The 15,211-nt window shown below is 36.9% G+C and overlaps 2 long non-coding RNA genes across 2 annotated transcripts in view; one reads left to right on the top strand and one right to left on the bottom strand.

The window, feature by feature from the left end:
- The window catches only part of LOC147836450 (uncharacterized), a 122,739-nt gene that overhangs the window by 26,222 nt on the left and 81,306 nt on the right, over positions 1–15,211 (bottom strand). The window lies entirely within an intron of this gene.
- LOC147836451 (uncharacterized) lies at positions 1,226–5,199 on the top strand. The gene is made up of 3 exons (XR_015494048.1): positions 1,226–2,913; positions 2,994–4,207; positions 4,277–5,199. It is a non-coding gene; the product is annotated as an uncharacterized LOC147836451 (long non-coding RNA).

The following is a 15,211-nucleotide window of genomic DNA, read 5'->3' as shown; positions in this document are numbered from 1 at the left end:
AGATAGATAGATAGATAGATAGATAGATAGATAGATAGATAGATAGATAGATAGATAGATAGATAGATAGATGAAAAGTGTCTTATGGGTGTGTGTGTGTGTGTGTGTGTGTGTGTGTGTGTGTGTGTGTGTGTGTGTGTGTGTGTGTGTGTGTGTGTGTGTGTGTGTGTGTGTGTGTGTGTGTGTGTGTGTTGTGTGTGTGTGTGTGTGTGTGTGTGTGTGTGTGTGTGTGTGTGTGTGTGTGTGTGTGTGTGTGATCTTGCTGACAGGTATGTGTTTATATCTGTTAAACCAATTAGGATTCAGAGCTTCAGTACAAATGGCTTTTATGGGTGTGTATAATAGTTTGACAGTGTAAATGTGCTCCTGTCAGTGCATGCATTAAGACTGTGTGAGCTCATTTTCTCTCCTCCTGTTGGAGGGTTTGTGTTACTAGGTTTCAGTTTCAAAGAGTGACCTCGTCTCTGGCCCATCCTAACATCTATTATTCAGAGTTGACCGGGCTGGTTCCAGTGATCCAGGTTTTCTGCACTATACCTACTAACTAAAGCCAAACTATTGATTAGAAGGGTTGTGAATGGACAAGAGCATTAGTGATGCTATTTTAAGGTCAACGTGGTTTGACTAACCTTTTGCACAGAAGTGTCTGTGTGCAAGTGTGTGACAGATGTGACCATTATTTAAAGGAACACTCAAAATTGTTATTTTAAAACATTTAAACTGACCACAAACTTTTGACCGTAGGTGTAGTGCCCTCTCAGGTGTGCATTTTTAATAATTCAATGAATCAGAGTTAATTATTCCACCTTTATACTTCTTTTGTATGTGTGTGTGTGTGTGTGTGTGTGTGTGTACAGTATGTACAAATACATGAATGAATGGTAAAACAGTTAATAAAAGAGATTATTAGATAATTCATTTGACTGTAGCTTAACTAAATGTGTTAGTTGCCATTTCTTTGTAATTGTTTATAAATACATTCCTTTCGACAATGGTGTGTACATACTGTAACAACAATTGTAAATCTAATATAAAAGAACATCTCTAAACCAAAAATATATCATTTGTATCTATAATTAAATATAAAATTGCAATATTATGTCTTTAATTTTTTTATTCCCTAAATTTAAATGTAGATTGCCCAACTTTTATCATTATGCATTATGTCTTTAGTTTTTTTTCCTTTAACACCTGTTTTAACACATTTTAATCTGCTTTTAATTAGTTTTATTCTTTGTTGTTTTTATTTCTTATACTTGTATTTTATGTTTCTTTACTTCTTGTTTATGTAAAGCCAAAACAGTCTCACGCCAATTCGAAACTTTTTGATTTAATCGCTAATTCGTATGAACTCATACAATCTTGTTTTAATCCAGTCTCATTCGGATTATGTACTCTTGTATACATTTCTGGAGAGCACCAAATACATCCCAGGAGCTATGCAATACACCAGAGGCTGCTGTGTATGCTTTTTGAGATTTCAAATTTTACTTGAGAATGCCATTTGCGCCTGCTCTTCTTGTGTAAATTCACCAGAGGCGACTGTCGACTGACAGGCCAACCGACCGATCCCCCACCCTCCTCCTTCCCTAAATCCAACCGATAGTGTTTTCAAGAGGACCAATTGACCAGCGCCCACCCACTTCCCTAAACCCACTGACAGTCAATTTAAAAGCAATCCAGAAAAAGAAAAGCCCTGATATATACAACATTTTCAGATTTTACCACATTCTCACCCTGTTATTGTTTATTTTATTTTTTGACATTTGTTTTTGACTTATCTGCCTTCTGAAACCATTCTTCACCAGACTCGAACTTCATCGTCACAGTCAACTCCGCTCTGCGTCTCAAATCTTCCAACACACATGGCAGGCCACTGGACAAACTCATAGCAATGGAAAAGCCATCCATATGGAGATAAACAGTCAGCTGGTAGGCCCGAAAAGGAACGGTATCATACCGCCCCATAGTGTTCATTTTAAAGATGAAATGCAGCCATACATTCCTACGTAACTTGTGATCTCCAGAAATGTATATACGGCTATACGTTTTCAGAATGAGCCTATGTTGACCTCAATCCTACAATTTAGTACGGTTTGCTCATCCCCCAATGATGATTGAGTTTAGGGGCGGGGTTGGGTGCCACGCCTCCTTTTTAAAATCGTACATTTTGTACGACTGAATTCATACAAACTTGTAAGAATTAACCACTAAACTGACAAAACATAAAATAGTTACGTTTCCTTATGAGATCCTGCTGGTAAAGCACTTTGAATTACCATTGTTTATGAAATGTGCTATGTGAATAAGCTTGCCTTGCCTAAATAAATCTTAAAAAATAGCAAATATGTTTAAGTTAAAACAGCAGTGTCAAAAAAGCAATCCAGACTTCTTACTCCTGCATTTCATAACAGTCGAGGTTTCCCTTCTGTAGGGGAAAATCCTTCACAGCCTCTGCTTTGCTATCTAAACCCTGGCCCGATTCTGCATGTGACGTTCAGACCCTCTATCTTGAATGGCAGTTTGTAATGACATCAATAATGATACCCTGGAGTGTTATGTCAAATTTAGATATGACCTAGTAGCACGGGCATTTAAACATATACGTATGTACTGTACACAAACGTAAATATGATACAAACAGTTTGATTCTCAGTACAACTCATCAGTGGTAACACTAAACTCAAGACATCACTGCCAAGTATGTCAACACCGACATAGAAATACACACTCAATTAACTGCAAACATTAGTGAACTGAACAGGATCGTGATCTCTAACCTCTCGCCATCATCCATCTAGATTCCCTTCGAGTTCAAGGAACATGCAATCCCTTGTTTTTGGGCTTCGTGTGGGACATGAGGCCTTGGGTTGCTATTACGGAGAAGGTGTGGAAAGCTGATTTTCTTTCACAGTTCATGGAAAGATGATGTGATGTATAGTTTGCCAAATAGCTTGAATGGCAGGGATATTAGAGTTGGTTTTCTTTTAAAGGACGTCACTTCTTTATCACCCGGGTCACTGGGAATGCATTTTATATTATCAGAGGTGACCTACATTTATCTGGAACATTATGATTGACTTTTCTTGTACACAGACTGTTCCACTTCAGTAAGGGATGTGCTCATATCAGCCACTAAAAGCTGCTGGTCTCGAACCAAGAAAATTGTTAATGTCAGAAGCCAGAGAGCTGGATAATATCACAAAGTAAGGTGTGCAGAGCAAGAGTAAGTATTAAAAGACTGCTGGAAAATAAGTGTTTTATTTCAGGTATGTTTTAAAAGTCATGTTTTATTCTAGTATCAATAAGATAATATTGCATGATTTTGATAAAAAGTAAAAAAAAAATTTGTAACACTTTACTTACTCCTATTAATATCTCAAGGGTACATATTAGTACCTAGAAAGTACACAAGTGTACCTCTTAAAATGTTTAGATACAAATATAAGCTTTTGAGGTACCAATATGGACCCTTTAAGTACAAATGTGTATATTTTGAAAAGGTACCACCCCAGTGACAGCTCTTGTATCTTTATTTCTGAGAGTGTACTGGCTTATTACCTGCCTATTATTGGGATATAAACTTTTTATGGTAGTTCTAAAGTATGACACATTTCTAATCCCACCTAAAACCTAAACCCAACTTCCACCTTTCTATTATTTTAACTTTTAAAAAAGAAGCTAATTAGCAGTTAATTGAGCTAATTGTCTTAGCCAGTGTTGGGGGTAACACATTATGCCTCATTCAAACTAGCAGTGAGTTTGTAGCTTCTCCCACTGAGCGCCCTGACCAACTGCGTCACAGTCTGGTATGGAAGCTGCTCTGTTCCTGAGCCTAAGGCACTGCAGCGGGTGGTGAAAACTGCCCAACGCATCACAGGGACCACACTGCCAGCCATAGTGGACATCCATGCCGAGCACACAGTATTCTTAGGGACAACTTTCACCCTGCTCACAGATTGTTTTCTCTCATGCCTTCCGGCAGGCGCTTCAGGCTCCTCCAGACAAAAACCAGCAGACTGAGGAACAGCTTTTTCTCCAGAGCTGTCTCCCTTTTGAACTCTGCCCCTCACTGACTCTTTTGCCCCTCAAATACTCTCCTCTAACTTATACTTCTCACAATCACTGCACATTTAAAATTTACACATATTCATTGCACTACATTGCACTGATTTACTTATTTATTTATTAGTTAGTTAGTTAGTTAGTTAGTTAGTTAGTTAGTTAGTTAGTTAGTTAGTTAGTTAGTTGGTTAGTTAGTTAGTTGGTTAGTTAGTTGCCTATTTATTGTGCAGTCCTCTTTGTCCATTATGGTTAGAATAATTTTATTATTTAAATCTAGCATTGGTTGCTGGTTTGAGTCCCGGCTGGGTCAGTTGGTATTCCTGTGTAGAGTTTGCATGTTCTCTCCGTGTTGGTGTGGGTTTCCTCTGGGTGCTCCTATTTCCCCCTCAGTCCAAAGACATGTGCTATAGGTAAATTGGGTAAACAAAATTAGCCGTAGTGTGTGTGTGTGAGAATGAGAGTGTATGGGTGTTTCAGAGTATTGGGTTGCATCTAGAAGGGCATCTGCTGTGTAAATCATATGCTAGAATAGTTGATAGTTCATTCCACTGTGGACTAAGCAGAAAAAAACTCATGAATGAATGAATTTAGCATTGTTTTCAAACTGCACATGCAGTGCAGGCTATATTCAGTCTTTTACAACCCTAACCCTCCCTTTACAGCATTAATAGAACAAATGTTATCATTACAAATCATTATTTGAATAAAAATGTGCACATGTTTTTTCATCAGAACAGGAATGCATTTTTTGTGTGTGTGTGAAATCCATCAACAGCTGCTCAGCCATCAAACTCAAAACCACATTTTGTTATTAGCAAGATTAAATGGTTTCTGTTTTGCGAGTTCTCATTTAACACGTCCACTTAGTTAAAAATGATCAGATATAAAAAGAGTTTTGGCAGTGGCTGCAGAAGAAATATTTTGGCCTGTGATTTAAACTACCAGTGTCCATGTCATGCTGCCATTGTGTGTGCATGTGAGTGTGTGTGCGTGAGTAGTGTGTGTATGTGTGTGTGTGTGTGGCGCCCATCTGATCTTGTGTTCTCATTGACCGCTATGAGTCACTCATCTCCTGTTAATGTCGGATCTGTCTGAAGATTGAGATCTGATTACACACACACACACACACACACAGAGAGAGAGAGAGAGAGAGAGAGAAACCTGGATATGTCGCTGCCAAGAGTGTTAAGAGGATTGGAAACAGGTCCAATGTGTTTAGCCATAGGATAAACAAGATGAAAAGAAATATGACAGAGACGTGCACTAGAAAGAGAGAGAGAGAGAGAGAGAGAGAGAGAGAGAGTGAAAGTACAGCTCTCACCAAAAGACTGGAATCACTTACACATTTAAAGGGTTGTGAAGGACTTTTCATTTAGTAAAACTCTTTGGTAATATAAAATATATAATAAAACAATAATAATTATAATATGAGATATTTAATATTTCCCTGTTGACATTTTCTGCAAATAAATGCTGTAAATTATCACATATCTAATTTAAAATTTGAAGAGACGTTATTTGTAGTTTATAAACTAAAACTACTATAGCAAATTCAGGGAAACAGTAATCAATAGTTAAGAAATGGTCTCTTACTTTTTCCAGAACTATATGTTTTTACTGGCTACTGGCAATTTGGTGAATAAAAGTTTATTTTATTAGTTTATTTTTAATATATTGTGAAAAATCTTGTATTTAAAAATAAACCGCTCAAATCTTATACAATACTAAAAATACTAAAACAATACTAATACTAAAAAGTTAGGATTGGTAAAGTTATGATTGGTTATTAATAAATGGTCATCATTTAAATTCTGTAACTGTTTTGCCTAAACAAGCCATTTAATGTTTCAAAAATCACTATTTGGTTTGGTAGGTGCCGTTCAAGTGTTGACAGTCCATTTCAAACGCTCTGATTGAATGTCAGTTTCTACAAAGCTCCTCCTCTTTAAATGCTCAGAATGCTCAGATTGGCTAGTTGCCCCAGCATTGTGATCGGCTAAACTCCTTCAAGCATGCGAAACGTAATTTCAATAGTGCGTTTAGAGCAGAGATGCCCAAACTAGGGCCCTCGGGCTAAGGTTGGCCCATGGTAACCTTTGTTTCGACCCACCATCCCATCTAAGAGGAGAGGGAGAATGACAGGTATTTATTTATGTAGATTTAACAGACATTGTTATTACTAAGTAGTTATTTACTTAAACGTTTGTTTGTTTTATTGTTAAGCTACAAAACGGCTTACTAAAATTCAATGTTTCAATTAAATGTTGTAAATAAATCAGATTTTTAGTTTTTTTTTCTCATGTAAATACTGTCACTTAAAGGCAATGCACAAGACATCGGGAACTTGACTAGTGTATCCAACAGTGATCTCCATTGTCTTATAAGAGGAATTACTTGTTTTTATTGCAATAAATTTATTATGAGATGTAAAAAGATTTAGGGTATTCGGTAAATATGATTTCAGTAACTTTTGCTATTTATTTTTTAATATAATGAAATAAATGAGGAAATTACCCATGGCAACTTTAATGAAATGCAGTTTGCTATATTTGCCTTACGGCCCTCAACCCTCAATCAACTTTTGTTTTTGGCCCTTCATAAGAAAATATTTGAGCCCCTCTGATTTAGGGTATAAGCACAATTTGCTGTTTTAATAGATTCAATAGATCCATATAAATTTTCACATCACAACATCTATTTAAAGGCATTTTATGGAACTTATAGTACTTATTTAAAGTGGACAAACGTGTCTGCTCACGGTTTCCAAATTTTTCAACCTATGACCCGCAAAATGACAATAGCAGTGACTCGTGACCCCTAATATCCTCTGAGGTGGTTATAAATACAGAAACCTTGCATGCAATGACACACACACACACACACACACACACACACACACCAATACACCCAAGTATATACATCGTTTAAGTTTTCTAATGTATTTCAGTGCTGTAAATGGGCCAGAAAGTTTAACCTGGTGTTATAAAATCAATCCGCTGCATCTGACGCTATTGCTGTGTCTTTAATATAATGTAATTACCACAGGGGTCGCAATCCAATAGAACTAGTAACTGTAAGCTACTATAGTAACTATATGGTATATAGTAACTCTAAACTACTATTTTTTTTCTCTTCAGTAGGTTGTAGATAAAGTATGGTAATTCTTATATGGTTTAATAAAAATAAATAGATTTTTGGAAATCACCAGACAACCCCACTTCATTGTCACTCGAGAGGTCCCGACCCCCACTTTGAGAACCACTAAATGACTTTTGAAATAACTTTAAAATGTAAGGAGGACAAGCTCAAGAGGATTTAGACCCCATTTATAGCTTTATTTAGGGTAAGCATTGCAAGTTCAAGTCCCTCCTGTCAAAAATACAGGCAAAAATCAATCTTTAAAAAAAGAATAATATTAAAAATACAAGGTGTAAACAGGAACTTAGGATGAACTAGTCTTTATAAATGGATAATGTACTGTACATTACATATATGGAAAATGTTACAAAGCATCATAACATGGCCTCTTTAAATAACAAAATGAATGCAATAAAAAAATCTAAACTAATTCTAAAGTTAATCAAATATAATTTAGATTTAATAATATTAAACATGAAATTTAAGCATGCAAAACATTATTAATTAATAAACATTTCTGGTTTCAGCACTGAAATACAATATATTACACATCCTCTTTAACTGACTGTAACCTTGAATTAGCAGCAGTCGACTTGTATTCAATGGTAAATCCATAACCATATAAGCATATAAGATATCACTGTTGTTGACTCTTATAACTCTGCACACACATCCAGAGACTTGTTTTCTTTTTAGATACACACTGTGCCTACGAGGGGATGAAAAGAGAGACTGAACGGCTGCTGAATGAAAAGGGAAGGGGACTTCGGGGGGATCCCACTTCAGTTGAGGTTTACTGTTTCCATGTGCCTTTCTATTTCTGCTTCCCTCTTATACGTCTCCCTCCTTTATTCACTCATGCTTAGACATGACCTCCTCTAACCTATCCCATTCTATATATGGAAGATAAACATAGCTGATATGTCTGAGTAACAATGCATGAAATCACATCTTCACCACAGCTTTCTTTCTGCAATGTTTGCAATGGCTGATATAATCCCTGTCTCTCTACGCAATTGTAATGAGATGTCCTTCGAAAAGTTGACTATTTGAATTTACATTGACCTCAACTGTTATAAATAAAATGAATTTACAACAGTCACACATGCAGCCTGTTTTATTATAGGAGCTATAAATGCTATTAGAGAGTGAGTGTATATATATACAGATATATATACAGCTGTCAGAATTATTAGCCCCCCTGAATTGTTAGACCCGTTGTATATTCTTCCCCTAATTTTTGAATAAGCCTTTTCCAGAAGAAAAAATATTTTAAGAAATACTGTGAAATATTGCTTGCCGTTTAATAAATAATTTTAGAAAAATAAAAAAAATAAAAATCACAGGGGGGCAACTCATTTTGACTTTAACTGTTTATATACAGTGGGTATGGAAAGTATTCATTCCACTGTAAAGTTTTCACTCTTTGTTACTGTATATTGCAGTCATTTGCTTGTGTTGTATTGTAGTATTGTAGTTGTATTACATTAATATAGTTGTACAGCATCTACTGTATAGATATTATTATAACAGATTAATTTAAGGTCTTTACTATTGACCTTATTCTAAAATGCGGAAGTGCGCCTGTTTTTGCGATTGAACTTCCAATTCAGTCGCCTATGGGAGAAATGACTAGGAATAATAAACGGCAGAAAACGGTCAAACTACTTGCTCTACAAACAAATGTTTGCATGACTATATAGACCAAAATGAATGAATAGAAGTAAATGAGACCGGAAGTCTTGAGCCAAAAAGATTCAAATGGCTGCGTCCGCTCGTCGGCGTAGAATAAGGTGAATAGTATGCTTTAAAAACATACTTTAAGTTACATATAAATATACTTTTATTATATTATTTTCATGTGAGTGTGCACAACGTCACTATTTTCTTTTTTTCTAATCTGTAGAGATGACAACAATATATCTATATATATATATATATATATATATATATATATATATATATATATATATATATATATATATATATATATATATGTATATATATATATATATATATATATATATATATATACATATATATATATATATATATATATAAATATATATATATATATATATATATATATATATATATATATATATATATATATATATATATATATATATATATATATATATATATATATATATATATATATACATACACACACACACACCGGCCACTTTAATCAGTACAACTGCTCGTTAACACAAGTTTCTATTCAGCCAATCACATGGCAGCAACTCAATGCATTAAGGCATGTAGACATGGTCAAGATGATCTGCTGCAGTTCAAACTGAGCATCAGAATGAGGAAGAAAGGTGATTAGAGTGACTTTGAACGTGGCATGGTTGTTGGAGCCAGACAGGCTGGTCTGAGTATTTCAGAAACTGCTGATCTACTGGGATTTTCACACACAACCATCTCTAGGGTTTACAGAGAATGGTCTGAAAAAGACAAAATAGCCAGTGAGTGGCAGTTCTGTGGGTGCAAATGCCTTGTTAATGCCAGAGGTCAGAGGAGAACGGCCAGACTGGTTCGAGCTGATAGAAAGGCAACAGTAACTCAAATAACTCGTTACAACCGAGGTTTGCAGAAGAGCATCTCAGAACCATGAGGCGGATGGGCTACAGCAGCAGAAGACCACACTGGGTGCCACTCCTGTCAGCTTAGAACAGGAATCTGAGGCTACAATTCGTACAGGCTCACCAAAATTGCGTTGGATGCATCCTGCCTTGTCTCAATGTTTCAGGCTGGTGTGGGGGATATTTTTTTGCCACACTTTGGGCCAATCTGTACCAATTGAGCATTGTGTCATCGCCACAGCCTGCCTGAGTATTGTTGCTGACCATGTCCATCGCTTTATGACCACAGTGTACCCATCTTGATGGCTACTTCCAGCAGGATAATGCGCCATGTCTTAAAGCACAAATCATCTCAGACTGGTTTCTTAAACGTGAAAATGAGTTCACTGTACTCAAATTGCCTTCACAGTTACCAGATCTCAACGCAATAGAGCACCTTTGGGATGCTGTGGAACGGGGGATTTGCATCATGGATGTGCAGCCGACAAATCTGCAGCAACTGCGTGATGATATCATGTCAATATGGGCCAAAATCCCTGAGGAACATTTCCAGCACCTTGTTAAATCTATGACATGAATGATTAAGGCAGTTCTGAGGGCAAAAGTGGATCCAACCTGGTACTAGTAAGGTGTACCTAATAAAGTGGCCGGTGAGTGTATATCATTAGGATGCCAAAACACTGCTGCCATGCAAATGAATGGTCAAAATGCATAAACAAAGTGGCATTTTCAAACCAATTTTAAAATTCAACAAAAAAAAAAAGTTTCTTTGCAATGACATTTAACGATTTCAATAGCTGCTTGTTGCTTTTTGGTTTTATTAAGCAAGAAAATGCATCAGTACAAAATTACTTTTATGCCTCCAACATTTTGTATTCAAAAAATGAATTTGAACTTTTTCACATATTAAATTTATTAAACGCATTATCTGGAGCCCCTGTGTATATATGAGCCGCCAATGCCTGGAGTTTAGAGGCCGTCAGGGATAACGGAGAAGAACAGACAGGTGTGTTTTGAGGGCAGCGAGGGGTGGATGGCATTTGTGTTGGATGTTTGAAGTGTGGACGTGGAGGCTGGAAGTCTGTGTGGGCTGTTGGATAAACCACGGGGTTTATTCCCTTTGTGTGAGCATGACCGAAGCCCTGCTCAATTGCTCGGTATCTTTACGTGCCCTTTCATGGGGGTTCACCATGTTTATATTTAAACAGAGCACAGCTTGGCACACTAAAGGCCTGGCACTGAGCGTGGGCAGTCTTGTCTTCTGTGTGTTGCGTTATCTGTTTTGCTATCTCTGGCTCTCTCCCATTGGCCGGCAGACTCAATAAACCAGTCCCTTGTCTGTTTTGAAATTGGAGAGCAATGCAATGTTTTCTGGTTTTGTCATCGGAAGTGAAATGAAGAAATGCGGAGGGTTGATTACTCACGGCATGGGCAGCTCTTGTCTAGCACACGCTGTTCCAGCTTGCAGTCGCATGAGAATAGAAGCTTTTGCATCTCTCGAGACAAAAAGGAGAGAACAGTTATTGATAACATCAGATGTCATTTTAGTATTGTGCTTTTTGCAGTTGCTAAATGTTCATGTTAAATATGTTAGATCAAAACTCAATAATATAATTTACTGACAATATTAATAAGACAAAAATAATATTCACAAAAATACGTTTTTCTGCAGATTACCGGTTCAATGCAATGCAAAGCAATGCTGTATATTATCAATGTATGCACAATAACTCCAATGATCTGTAAAGTCACATACAACAGAAGTTTAGAAGGCAGGAAAACAGCAAAGGAAAGAAATAAAGTGTTTAGGTATGCATTTCCAAAATTTTAATTCATTTTTTTCTTAATAAAAAAAAAATCTGCAAAAGAGTTTGATTTAATTATAAGAAATTAAGGGCAAGGCAGTGGCTCAGTAGGTAGTGCTGTTGCCTCACAGCAAGAAGGTCGCTGGTTCGAACCTCGGCTCAGTTGGTTTTTCTGTGTGGAGTTTGCAGGTTCTCCCTGCCTTCGCGTGGGTTTCCTCCGGGTGCTCCGGTTTCCCCTCTGTCCAAAGACATGCGGTACAGGTGAATTGGGTAGGCTAAATTGTCTGTAGTGTATGTGTGTGTGTGAATGTTTCACAGAGATGGCTTGCGGCTGGAAGTTTAAAAACTTGCTGGATAAGTTGGTGGTTCATTCCGCTGTGGCGACCCCGGATTAATGAAGGGACTAAGGCGACAAGAAAATGAATGAATATAAGGAATTATTTATTTTACAAAAACAACTTTAGAGCTGAAAAACCATTGTTTTTGTATTTAAAATGTATATATGCACTTTAACATTTACTTGCCATTTTTGCTGTATATTAATTGATATTCGTTTCAATATGCCACAGATTGTTTTGAACATGTAACATGCCTTTTTGGCATTTAGGTTTAGAGGGCAGCACAATAGTGCAGTGGGTATCGCTGTCGACTCAGCAAGAATGTCGCTGGTTCTAGCCTCGGCTGGGTCAGTTGGCGTTTATGTGTGGAGTTCGCATTGTCCCACCGTGTTTGCGTGTTTCCTCCAGGTGCTCCAGTTTCCCCCAACGTCATGCACTATAGGTGAAATGGGTAAGCTAAATTGTCCGTGGTGTATGTGTGTATGTCCTGGTCCTCCAGGTTGGGGGATGAGCTTTGGGCTAACAATCCACCTCATGAAAACTAGATGTTACGAAACACCAATATGGTGTGGCTAAATATAAAACTTCAATATAAATGGCCCTGGGAGTAAGTAAGTAAGTATTTAGATTTACAACAAACAAAACAAAAAATATGTACTTGTATGATACATAGAGGTGGTGAGCATGTTTCGCAAAACAAATTTTAAGGCAATAATAATATAATATTAGGAGATAAATTTAGCTATATGCATGATTAATACATCAACCAATGCATCTCCCATTCGGCACCCAGGAAACCTCTGTATATGTCTGTTGGAACATTTACTAGACAATAAACTAAAAATGTAAAAACATTCTATGAAAATTATAAATATTAATGCAATTATTATGCATTCCATTTGTTTCAATGCCACATTGTAAAGAAACACAATGTCTGTTTTGGTTTTCAAGTACTCAAGGTTAGACTGAACACATAATGCAAAAATATATTAAGAAGATACCACAATCATTTCCAATTTCAGCCCCTTAAAGGCAAAGTTCAAACAAAAATTTTAATTACCTCATCATTTATTATCTCTCATGTGGTTTTAATGGAGTTAACTTGTTAACAAAGATTCGGCAGTGGAACAATCCCTCGCTTTGTCTCCTTAACCAATCACCTACTCCCTAAAATTTTATTTAAGGCAAATCAGTCCTCTTGCACTGTTCTTCTCATTCTCTGGAACCCTCTTCCTCTATTTCCTTGCTTTCCATTAACAATCCTATAACACTCTCTTCCCTCCTAGGTTTAATCGGGGGGGTGGGGTAGAGTCCAATCACTCTACCAAAATATTGCAGAGACGTAACCCCCACTCTGAGTCCCTGGGTATCATCGTACGACGTCCGATCAACCTACCAACCTGTAACTGTTTATCGTCTTACTTCCCTTCCTTTTCATCCCTCTGTTCCCTTATCATCCCTTTCATCCCTACAATAAGGTCTAGCTCAAAGTGTGGAGTAGTCCATGCTGGTGAAAACCTTAATGATTTTCATTCATCTGTTTTCATTCCTCTCACAAAATAAGATATTTTAAAGAATGCTAGTTGCTGCCACCCATCGCCTTCCTTAATAGGGGAAAAAGACTATGGAACCAGCATTTCTCAAAATATCTTCTGCGTTTTTTCAGTAAAAGGCGAGCAAATGTTGACAGAAATTTCTTTTTGGGGTAAATGATCCCTTTAAAATACTACTCACTGTCATTGTAAATAGTAGAACAAGCAGCAGAAGGTCCTTTTTTGAGTGTTGAACATAAGTGAACCTGTACTGTAAACAGTCAAAATGCATAAAAAAAATTCTCATATAAAGATCTCCATCGTATGAGAGTACAGAATGTGCTACAAGACACAGCCAAATCAGCCCGTAGGGGATCAACGAATCTCACCATGAGTCTCTAAGGATCACCTGTTCTGACCATCTTAACACGCACACACACACACACACACACACACACACACACACACACACACACATACAACTGGTAAGTCAATTGAGATCTGCTCTGTTCCATCCTTTCCGCGACTCCCTGCAGAATGCAGTCTGTCTGTTATGTCACGCTGACCTCTCTGCTCCACTTTATCTCTCTCCTACAGTTTCTTTCCTCAGATATACTCTCTGTGATACCACCTTTCTCCAGCTCAGCTTTGTTACCGTCGTCCTCCGTAGCCTTGCCTGTCTCCATATATTGCCACACATACCTACTCATCATGCCTGCATGTCAGTTTTTATTATTGTGCATGTTTTGCCCTAGTTTTGTCTTATCGTTATTTATTGGGGCAATCAGAACCGTTGCATAACTCTGCAGGACAGAAGGACAGGTCATGTATTATTAGCCGCAGAATCATAAAGTAGGTTTTAATGGGCTACTGTTGCCAGATTGAGAGTAGTTTGATATGTGGAGTGAGGTACACTTTGTTGAGAGTCTTATAAGTGACAGACTTATTGTGTGAGGAGATTTGAATGAAAGATGTTAAGATTGCAGGGTGTGGTTTACCATGTTCTTAGTAGTAGGTTGCACATCATAATTCGTGGTAATTCTTAAAAATCTGTTGTCATAGATGATGAGTTGAATCATCTGGCATTATGTGTGCAATGACCTAACTAAAGGAGGTTCCTCTTTTTGCCAGATTGGCAATAAAGATGAGCTAAGCAAGAATCACTATTATAATTGCGCAGACTTAAAATTAGGGTTTGTTCTAAACCACTATGTATTACAGTTCACTGTGTAAAATGAATCACTTGTGCAAAAATAGAGCAGCTTTGTGGGTGGAAATGTGCAACTGCTTTTCTAAATAAAAACCATTTGAAAAATGTGGATGATGAACTTGTTATTGAGGGTGGGAATCTTCTCTATGGAACATGTCATATGAGGCTTTAGCCACCAGTTATTTGTATAAAGATGTTTAAATGGACATCAGTAATCAAATTATTTGCCTATATCTGAATAAGACAATAATATGATTAAGGTGTTTTTTGAATGTTTGCTAATTGAATGTTCTTTTTATGATCCCGTTTTTAATTTTACAGCTCATCATTCGATTAATGTCATTGCGTCACCACACTATCCACATTCCCTCCGGAGTTTCATGTAATTTTGGGTGTTTCATTTTTAATTTATTGACTTGACTGCAGTTTGAAACTTTCACTTTTATTTAGGAACATTTCATGCATGTCCCCGTGACAAATGAGATATTGGATGCGAGTATGAACTGCTGGAAGAGTGCTGTTTTAATAAAATTTG

This window comes from Danio rerio, chromosome 6, assembly GCF_052040795.2.
Source record: "Danio rerio strain M-AB ecotype USA chromosome 6, GRCz13ab, whole genome shotgun sequence".
NCBI lineage: Eukaryota > Metazoa > Chordata > Actinopteri > Cypriniformes > Danionidae > Danio > Danio rerio.
Note: the sequence above shows the minus strand (reverse complement) of the source record. Positions and strands in the feature narration are given on the sequence as shown.